The following is an 11,369-nucleotide window of genomic DNA, read 5'->3' as shown; positions in this document are numbered from 1 at the left end:
CTGCTCCGCAGGGAGCCTGCTTCCTCCCCTCTCTCTCTCTGCCTACCTCTCTGCCTACTTGTGATCTCTCTCTCTCTCTCTCTCTCTGTCAAAAAAAAATAAATAAATAAATAAAATAAAAAAAACAAAATAAAAAAAAAAGAAAAAAGATTATAGGTTAGCATGTCGTCAGGAATCACAGGTTTTATCAGAAAAGAATGCAGGGAGTAGGAGCATTGATCAATATCTCAAAGACAAGATGGTTTTCCTTCAGGCAACTCATTCACCACGCGGCTGTCCAACGCATGTGTGGCGAGCCTTAACTCAGGCTTCTGGTTTGAACAAAGTTTATAAACAGTCATGATGGCTTGAAAGGAAATCTAAATGGCTTCCCTCGTATCTCAGGCCTTCAGAGAGTTTTTCTCTCATCAGTTATAGTCATGACATATAATTTATTCTATAATTATAATATCCATTATCTCAGTCAATCCTCAAACAAATCACCAGACAGCTCGCTAGAATGCGAACTCATGAAGACTGGATCTGCTAGGGTCCGCCAGAGCACCCTTTAAACAGCAAGGCCCTAAACACATCTTATTAACCACCCATTATATGGCCCAGATCAATGAGGCTCTGACAGATTGAGTCCCAAAGCTGGCAGATGTTGGAGGAGTTTCAGGGACAGAGTAAAGCAGAGGTTCTTCAGTGTTGGTCGTGCCTTAGAATCACCCCAGGGAGAGTTCAGAAATTCTGACTCCCAGGCTGAATCTCAGAACTATTAAAAAGAAAACCAGAAATCCAAAATGGCATCCTTAAGTCAAGTCACTAAACTTGGGTTTAATACCTAAGCTAATGCAGTTTCAACATCCCCCAGAAATGCAGTCTTCACTGGTCAGGGATTTTTCTGATCAGCACCAATGAGGTAATCTATCAAATGGACCCTCTCCATTCCCCAAAGGAAGAAGAGGTCATCCACCCAATAAGACCTCTGCCCTTCCAACTAAAGGAAGGTGATCTTGCCCGGAACAATCCTTCCATTTCTTTTGCTAATAACTTCCTTGCCTTGTTGCCCTTCCTATAAAAACCTTCTACTTCGTTCAGCTCCTTGGAGCTCCCTTCTGCTTGCTAGATGGGATGCTGCCTGTTTCATGAATTATTTCATAAAACCAATCAGATCTTCAAATTTACTCGGCTGAATTTTTTTTTAACACAACAAACTGCAGTTTCTGGGGGTGAAACCCAGACATTAGGCATTTTGAAAAGGCGCCAGAGGACTCTAAAATGTAGCCAAAATTGAGAGCTAAACAAGACTAAAGATTTCTGTCTGAGAGTCGAATTTGTTGGTTTCAATGTTCACCCGTCCAACCAACCTCTTCTAGAGTTGTAATGTGTGCCAGGTTCTGCCCTGGGGGTTGGAGGTTTGGAAATGAATCCGTTTGGTGTTCATTCAAGTTACCTGAAAGGTGGGAGAGAGCTGGAGATGGAAGATGAGTGTCTTCTAGAAGGAGGCCTCTCTCCTCTGAGGCGAGAAGGTTTCTGTGGCCTGCCTTACAGGATCCTGGCTGGGTGACTTCTGCTTCGGTAGGTCTCTCAGGACCTAAGGTGACCCTGGTATTCTTCTTGGGCACAGAATCTCCTGAAAAATAATAAATACACATTAGTCATGACCCACATTATCTGACATTTAAATCCCACAGTCATTCATTCACTAAGTATTTATTGTGCACCTGTTGTTTGCAGGGCTCTGTTCCAGGCATTTGGGATACATTAGTGAATGAAACAATGTTTCCTGCCCACTGGGAGCTTATATTCTAGCTTTAGTGATAAAAAACAAAAACAAAACAGCATGGAAGAGAGGCTGGCACAGAAAATAGACCAAAGGAAATAAAGAAAGAGCACAAGGGGTGCCTAGGTGGCCCAGTGGGTTAAAGCTTCTGTCTTCAGCTCAGGTCATGATCCCAGGATCCTGGGATCGAGCTCCGCATCGGGCTCTCTGCTCAGCAGGGAGCCTGCTTCCCTTCCTCTCTCTGCCTGCCTCTCTGCCTACTTGTAGTCACCGTCTGTCAAATAAATAAATAATAAAATCTTATAAAAAAAAATAAAAAATGATAAAAATTTTAAAAAGAAAGGAAAAACGTGCCTAAACTTCTTTGCTGCCTGAAGAAGGGCTTCCCGAAAGAAGCCATCACAGATCCTCAGTCTGGGTGACTCACAGCCAGAAAGGAGACTAACCATCGTCACCTGAATAATTGTGTAAACAAACTTGATCCTAAACTGCCACACCTTCTATCGACTCTTCCACAGAGGCACTTTCTCCCTGCTCCCTATCCCCTTATCAAGTGGGGATGGAAACACTGATCTTCCTTTTCTTTTCTTTTAATTTTTTCTTTTAGGGTTTTTATTTATTTATTTGACAAAGAGGGACACAGCAAGAGAGGGAACAGAATTAGGGGGAGTGGGAGAGGGAGAAGCAGGCTTCCCACTGAGCAGGGAGCCGATGTGGGGCTCGACGTGGGGCTCGATCCCAGGACTCTGGGATCATGACCTGGTTAAGCAGATGCTTAACCAACTGAGCCACCCAGGCACCCCTTCCTTTTCTTTTAATACAGAGGTTCTTGAAGCAAATGAGAACAGTGGAAATAGAGCTGGAGTTGGAGATGGCTCCAGTGCCCATCGCCCTTGGGATGGGTAATAAGATGTGGCCATGTGCACAATGAGACACTGGGCACTACGGGAAAGAACAGACCAGTTGTTCCTACCGTAAGTGGATAAGCTTTAACACCATTAGCTAGAGTTGAGAAAGGGAAGAAACAGCAATATTTACAGCCCGATGCCATTGGCTATTTAAAAACACAAACAGGGGCACCTGCCTGGCTCAGTCAGAGGAGCACATGACTCTTGACCTTGGGATGGTGAGTTTGAGCTCCACGTCGGGTGGAAAGATCACTTAAATACATTTTTTTTTTTTTTTTGAGAGAGAGAAAAGAGAGAGTACATGAGCAAAGGAGATGGGGCAGAGGGAGAAGGAGAGAATCCTAAGCAGACACTCGGCTGGATCTCATGACCTTGAGATCAGGACGTGAGTCAAAATTAAGAGTTAGATGGTCGGGGCACCTGGGTGGCTCAGTGGGTTAAAGCCTCTGCCTTCTGCTCGGGTCATGATCTCAGGGTCCTGGGATCAAGCCCCTCGTCGGGCTCTCTGCTCGGCAGGGAGCCTGCTTCCCCCCTCTCTCTCTGCCTGTCTCTCTGCCTACTTGTGATCTCTGTCAAATAAATAAAATAAAATCTCAAAAAAAAATTTTTAAAAAAAGAGTTAGATGGTCAATGGACTGAGCCACACAGGCACCCTGAGAGATTACTTAAATAAATAAATGTATTTTTAAAAGTAAATATATTTAGGGGCACCTGGGTGGCTCAGTGGGTTAGGCCTCTGCCTTTGGCTCGGGTCATGATCCCAATGTCCTGGATTCAAACCCCACATCGGGCTCCCTGCTCAGCAGGCAGCCTGCTTCTCTCTCCCCTCTGCTCCCTCCATGCCCCACTCGTGCTGGAGTACTCCTTCTCTCTCAAATAAATAAAATGTATATATATTTTAGATTTTTAGATTTAGATTTTATATATATATTTTAGATTTAGATATATATATATATCACCATGATAACTCTTTTTCCTTCTATCTGCCTTTCTAGGTTCTCAGCTGGATCTCTGTAAGAAATGACAATTTAACAGGAGAAAACAAACGGAAGTCTGTTAACACTGTGTATTTCATACACTCAGAGGGGAAATCCGGGGATGAGCCGCTCAAAGGGGTAGCTAAAACTTGGGCTTATTCGGCAGTTTCCGCAAAGAACAACACATTTGTAGAGAATGACAGGGCAAACATAACAAAATGACAGACCCATTTTAGACTTCCAAGGATGGCAAACTGCGGGAAAGTAAATAGATGGGGGGAAACTAACAGAATGCATTTGTTTTCAGACTCCTCTGGTGCTGCCACTGGGCTTCTAAGAGTCTAGAGTGGTCTCCAGTAAAGGAAAATGTAAACCCTAGAAAGGGAGGAAGGAAAGAGAGCTTTTCCTACACTTGCTACTTTTTAATTGCCTCCAGCTCAAAATAATTCTTATGTCAAAGAAGCATATTTTGGGGTGTCATATTCTGGTTTCCTTCAATGATATTTCTGTACAGTGAAATAGTTTGCAGTCTGTGAACCAGAATTAGGTAGGTCTATATATAGCGACATGAAAAGACTTTCAAGACACATCGGCAAGTATAAAAAGCAAGTCACGGAACAACACAAATGCTATAATCCTATTTATTTAAAAATCAGATGCGTGTCCACGCATGCAAAATGAGTAAATTCATAGACAGTCAACCAAAAGGTGGCTGAAACTGTGGGTACTTTTGAGGAGTGCAGGGGGCCTGAGGGGTAGGTGTGAAGGCGGTTTTCCCAGATGGTTCTCTATAGTCTGCTGGATTCTTCACAAGAATGTACTCATTGTTAATTACTTGGGCAATTTTTAAAAATAAAAATCAAAGTGAACTTCTGAGAAGAAACAAAACGGGAATCATCTGGACTTTTTCAAAATATAGATACCACCCTGGGGCCTGCTGGATCAGAAGCTGGGGGAAAGGGAAGCACAGCCAGCCGGGAAAAGAACCCCAGGTAATTCTGACGGGCATACCCCCTTAAGCACCACTCAGCCAGGGAAAGTTTGGGCAAATCTCTTGAACTTGAGATCCAAGTAATTGTAAAAGTTTTTTTCTGTGCCCCCAAAAGCTCTTCTGGGACATGACAAAGCTCGTGTTGGAAGGCTTCGAGCAAATCCCTTTCCATCTCTGGGTCTGAGTCCCTCCTTTTTGAAAATGAGGAGGTTGGACCAAAATCTCTTTAACGGATAGTCCCAGGTCCCTTCCACTGACTGTTTAGGATTCTAGGTGGGCTGTGTTTCTAATCCAACCAACCAAGACCTACCTCTGCCTTGTTAAAGACAAAACACCAGGGACGCTTGGGTAGCTCAGTCCATTAAGCGTCTGCCTCTGGCTCAGGTTATGATCTCAGGGTCCTGGATCAAGTCCCGCATAGGACTCCTTACTTAGTGGGGAGCCTGCTTCTTCCTCTGCCTACCACTCCCGCACACACTGCTTGTACTTTCACTCTCTTTCTGGCAAATAAATAAATAAAATCTTTTTAAAAATTAAAAAAAAAAAACCCATCAGATAACTGTCCTGCTAATGAATACAGAATAAAAGTAGAAAATCAGGGGCGCCTGGGTGGCTCAGTGGGTTAAAGCCTCTGCCTTTGGCTCAGGTCACGATCCCAGCGTCCTGGGATTGAACTCCACATCGGGCTCTCTGATCAGCAGGGAGCCTGCTTCCCCCTCTTTCTCTCTCTGCCTGCCTCCCTGCCTACTTGTGATCTCTGTCAAATAAATAAATTAAATCTTAAAAAAAAAAAAAAAAGTAGGGGCGCCTGGGTGGCTCAGTGGGTTAAAGCCTCTGCCTTTGGCTCAGGTCTGATCCCAGGGTCCTGGGATCGAGCCCCGCATCGGGCTCTCTGCTCATCAGGGAGCCTGCTTCCCCCCTCTCTCTCTCTGCCTGCCTGTCTGCCTACTTGTGATCTCTGTCGAATAAAGAAATAAAATCTTAAAAAAAAAAAGTAGAAAATCACTCCTTTGTCATCCCTAATTAAGTCAGGAAAAGATTTCCAAGAGATGTTAAAAGCATTGGATGAAACATAGTTAGAAAACAGTATAGTCGTGCAATGTATCACGTACAGATTACTAACTAATTCCAAAGGGAAAGTGTGCTTCAATAGTGGGGAGACCCCTTCAAGCAAGCAGCAACACTCAGAGTGGGACACCCTGATGTGGTATCCCTCCCCATGGTGTACTCACTTAAGCGTATGACATCATCTGTGAACTAAGGTCCAAATACTCACTCTAAGTACAATCATGAGAAAACAGACCCATCAGGCCTCTCTGGCCCCCACTTTCACCCTGTCCCTCCTCCAACTGTCCCTTTCAACCCCTCTCAATTTACTGCGACTCCCACAGCTGGGTTTCCACCTGATCCAGGGGTGATACATATAATTACAGCATAAAGCAGGAGGGGGCAGGGAGAGTTCGTTTTCCACGGCATTAGTCAGGGTTCTCCAGAGAAACAGAACCAGCAGAACCAATTGCATGTGTGTGTGATATATATATACGATTTATCTTAAGGAATTAGTTAATGTCACTGTAGCAGTTGACAAGTCTGAAATCCTTAGGGCTTGCCAACAGGTTTGAAACTCAGGCAAGAGTTGATGTTGCAGTCTTGGGTGCAAAATCTGCAGGGCAGGCCGGCAGACTGGGAACTCAGAAAGGAGTTAATGTTGGAGTCTGGAGTCCAAATTCTCTCCATTCTGGGAGGACTGTTTTCCGACTTAAGGTCTTCAACTGATCAGGTGAGGCTCACCCATATTCTTGTGGGTCACGGCCTTTATTAGTAATCTTTTTTTCCTAAGATTTTATTTATTTATTTGGCAGAGAGAGAGAGAGAGAGAGCACAAGTAGGGGGAGTAGCAGGGAAAGGGAGAGGGAAAAGGAGGCTCCCCACAGAGCAGGGGGAGCCCGATGCAGGACTCGATCCCAGGACTTCTGGATTCATGATCTGAGCAGAAGGCAGACGCTCAACTGACTGAGCCAACCAGGAGCCCCCATATTTTTCATTTCTTATACCTCTGCTTGATTCATTTCCTTATTTATTTTTCTTTGATATTGCTAATATCATCCCTTATCTCCACATCGTGCTTTTTTCGAATTCTTGTTTGCTTGTCCTAATGTCCCTGCTTCAAATGGCATATGTCAGGCGGTTTATGGAATTTATTTTCAGGGAGTTGTACACCTCAGATATTTAGTCGTTTTAGCCCCTGAGCTCCTTTCCCCTCTGCACAGAGATCTCAATTATTCACTCTGGTTGTGTGTATTGAGAGAAGAAAAAGGCCAGTTCCTGGTGTGTGTTAGTCCCAAGAAATTTGAGTAGAGAGGAGGAGCCCTGGGAACAGTGGGGTTCAGAAAGCTCCAGGGTCCACCAGACAGCTCCAACCACTCCTTCTGGTTGCCACGGCCCCCAGCCAATCATGGTTTCACCTTGAACCAGCTTTAGTAGTCTCCCAGATGGCTTCCTGATTCCTGCTAATTTGGAGAGGTGGGTGGATGAATGAATCCTGAACGCAACTGTCTTTGACTTCCAGCCGGCACATGGAATTCATTTGGGTGAATGGTGTGAGGTAGGAACCCAACCGCATTTCTTTCCCCATATGGAGAGCCAATGTTCCTGGCACTGCTCACTTACTAAATGGCCCATCCTTCCGTTTGCAATGTCACTTCTGTATATCACATTTCCAAATGTTCCTCATTCTAATTCTGGGCTTTGCATTCTGTTCCATTGTTCTTTTTGTCTATCATCTGATTTACTACAGCTTTATAATGAACCTTTACATCTGCTACGTCTATCTGGTAGAACTTGCTCTTCATCCCCGATATTGGATTGGCCATTCTTGCCCCCTTGCTTTTCCCTAAGAACTTTAGAATCAGCTTCTAAGTGAAATAAGTCAGTCAAAGAAAGACACACCCTATGGAATTTAAGAAATTAAAAAAAAAGAATATAGAGGGGGAAAAAAGAGAGGGAAACCAAGAAACAGACTCTTAACTATAGAGAACAAACATTCCTGGAGGAGAGGTGGGTGGGGGGGTGGGTGAAATGGATGATGGGGATTAAGGAGGCGCCGGTTCGCAGGGGCAGTGGGTGTGGGATGGAAGTATTGAGTCACTGAATTCTACCTCTGTAAGTACTATTACTACTATTACTATTAAACTATTATTAAACTACTATTAACTATTTATTTACACAGTATGTTAACTAACTGGAATCTAAATTAAAACTTTAAAAAATAGGGGCGTCTGGGTGGTTCAGTGGGTTAAAGCCTCTGCCTTCGGCTCAGGTCATGATCTCAGGGTCCTGGGATCCAGCCCCATATCTGCTGAGCAGAGAGCCCGATGAGCTCTCTGCTCAGCGGGGAGCATGCTTCCCCCTCTCTCTGCCTGTCTCTCTGCCTGCTTGTGATCTCCCTCTCTCTGTCAAATAAATAAATAAAAATTTTAAAAAACTTTAAAAAATAATAATAGATAAGTAAATATTTGTTTTGTTTTGTTTTAAACAGCCTAGAGAATTTTTTTAAATGATTTTATTTATTTATTTGCGAGAGAGACAGAGGGTGAACAGGAGCAGGGGGAAGGGAGGAGCAGCAGAGCCAGAGGGAGAAGCAGACTCGCCACTGAGCAGGGAGCAGATGTGGGGCTTGATCCCAGGACCCTGGTGTCACCACCCAAGCTGAAAGCAGATGCTTCACCGACTGAGCCCCCCAGGCACCCATTGCAGTAGCAAATTTTTTAAAATTATGGTTTTTCCACTCAAATCCAATGAAAACATTTGCCCCTCCACCCAGGCAACCCCATGCTCTCGCAGAAAACAGACCTAACGCCTTCCATACCAAAGCAGCCTCAAGGGGGCAGGAGAGAGTGAGCAATGGCGAGTCACAGCTCAGCCGGGACCCGAGCTCAAAATTACCGTGCAGAACGGGGCAAGATCAGGCAGCTCTGGGTTTGCAAAATTTTGACCTACAAAGAACAGTCTGACTTCCTCCTTTGGCCCTGCCATTAACAGGGAACACATAAACACAAACAGTAGGAGAGGAGGACGTTTCTAAACACCTGCAATGCTAGATATTAAGTAGAGGTTCTTGGGGGACCCTGGAAACCTACCCATCATTTATAACTTTGTGCTGCTAAGAAACCTACCTTAAAAATCAACCGAGATGGGAAGGCCAACAATGTTTACTAAGCTCGTTCTTTGTATCAAGCACTATTCTAAGTCCATTTTGTGCATTCTCTCATTTAATCCTGACAACAATCCTCAGGGTTGTTTGGTTTTTTTTTTAAAGAATTCATTAATTTATTTGTTTGGGAGAGAGAGACAAGGAGGGAGAGAGCAAGAGCAGGTGGAGGGGCAGAGGGAGAAGGAGACGCAGGATCCCAGGAGGAGGCTGATTTGGGGAGGGGGTCTAGGGAGGGGGGCTCAATCTCAGGACCCAGAGATCATGACCCAAACCAAAAGCAGACACTTAAGGGACTGAGACACCCAGGCACCGCCTCAGATTTATTTATAATAAAGTACTATGCTTATTTCCATTTATCATATGAGGAAACAGTCCCAAAGAGGTGAAGCCATTTGCAGAGGGAACCAGGATTTTCACGCAAGAATACCTCCGTCTATAGCTCAGGTTCCTAAAACAACACCTTTTCTGAGATTTAAATTCATCGGTGTGATCAAATCTTAATGGGGGAAAGGTTAGAACATTCTCTAAATTCTTTACCCCTTATGCCCCCATGTCTAGCACAAAGTCTTAGGTAAGGTGGGTTTCAAATAAAGATTTATTGAGGGGGTCCCTGCTTCCTCTCCCCCAGCCCCTCCCCACCCTGCTCATGCTCTCTTTTGCACTCTCTCTCTCTCTTCCTAATAAATAAATAAAATCTTAAAAAAATTTTTAGGAGCACCTGGGTGGCTCAGTGGGTTAAAGCATTTGCCTTCGGCTCAGGTCATGATCTCAAGGTCTTGGGATCGAGCCCTGCATCGGGGTCTCTGCTCAATGGGGAGCCTGCTTCCCCTTCTCTCTCTGCCTGCTGCCCTGCCTACTTGTGATCTCTGTCTGTGGAATAAATAAATAAAATATTTAAAAATTGTTTTTAAATAAAGATTTATTGAATGAATATGTGAATGTATATTTACTTATTCAGTCCTTCATACTCACACAGATTTATTTCCCATTTTTTAAAAAAGTGTATAATTAACATACAGTGAAAATCACCCTTTTTTTTTAAAGCTTTTATTTATTTATTTGACAGAGAGAGAGATCGCAAGTAGGCAGAGAGGCAGGCAGAGAGAGAGGGAGAAGCAGGCTCCCAACCTAGCGGAGAGCCTGATGTGGGGCTCAATCCCAGAACCCTGAGATCATGACCTGAGCCGAATGCAGTGGCTTAACTCTCTGAGCCACCCAGGCGCCCTGAAAAATCACCCTTTTTTTTTTTTTTAAGATTTCATTTATTTATTTAACAGGCAGAGATCACAAGTAGGCAGAGAGGCAGGCAGAGAAAGAGAGGGAGAAGCAGGCTCTCTGCTGAGTAGAGAACCCGATGCGGGGCTCGATCCCAGGACCCTGAGATCATGACCTGAGCCGAAGGCAGCGGTTTAACCCACTGAGCCACCCAGGTACCCCCAAATTAAAATTTTTAACCATTTTCATAGGTATGTGGAAGTGTCTCATCCTGATTTGCACTTGCATTTCCCTAGGGACTAGTGATGTTGAGCATCTTTTCACGGGCTTAGGTGCCATCTGTGTATCTTTTTTGGTGAAATATATCTGTTCAAGTCTTTCACCCATTTTCTAAAAACCAGGTTATTTTCTTATTATTGACTTTGTAGAGTTCTTTATATATTTGGGATGCAAAGTCTTTTTTTTTTTTTTTAAGATGTATTTATTTATTTTAGAGGGGGTCGTTGAGAGCACGCAAGCAAGGGGCAAGGCAGAGGGAGAGGAAGAGAGAAACTTCAGTGGACTCTTCCCTGAGCTCAGAGCCCAACTCGGAACTTGACTTCAGAAGCCTCAGGTCATGATCTGAGTCAAAAACAAGAGTCTGACACTCAACCGACTGTGCCAGCCAGGGGCACCTGGAAGGCAAATTCTTCTTCTTTTTTTTCTTTTTTAACAAAGGGTTTGGGTTTTTTTTTTTTTTACGATTTTATTTATTTATTTGACAGAGATCACAAGTAGGCAGAGAGGCAGGCAGAGAGAGAGGAAGGGAAGCAGGCTCCCTGCTGAGCAGAGAGCCCGATGTAGGGCTCCATCCCAGAACTCTGGGATCATGACCTGAGCGGAAGGCAGAGGCTTTAACCCACTGAGCCACCCAGGCGCCCCTGGAAGGCAAATTCTTTATCAGATATATGTTTTGTAAAGATTTTTCTACCACATTGTGGTTTGCCTTCGTTCATTTCTGTAACAGCGACTTTTGAAGAGTTTTGACGAACTTCAATTGATGGATTGTTTTCCCTTAGGGATCATGGTCTTGGCGTTATATCTGAGAATTCCTTGCCCAACCCAAGGTCACAAAAATTTCTCTTGTGTTTTCTTCTAGAAGTTTTATATAATCATAGCAGCTACTATGAGGTTGTTGTATTAAATGGGGATAATATATGTAAAGGACTTAGCACAGGGCCAGGCACAGAATGAACCCTCGGTAAACAGAGCCTACAATGGACATTTGCCGAGGTGATATTTCTTTTTTTTTTTTTAAAGA

Source organism: Enhydra lutris, unplaced genomic scaffold (assembly GCF_002288905.1).
Source record: "Enhydra lutris kenyoni isolate GAN:26980312 unplaced genomic scaffold, ASM228890v2 scaffoldscaffold55, whole genome shotgun sequence".
In the NCBI taxonomy this organism is placed as follows: Eukaryota; Metazoa; Chordata; class Mammalia; order Carnivora; family Mustelidae; genus Enhydra; species Enhydra lutris.
This window is presented reverse-complemented; position numbering follows the sequence as displayed.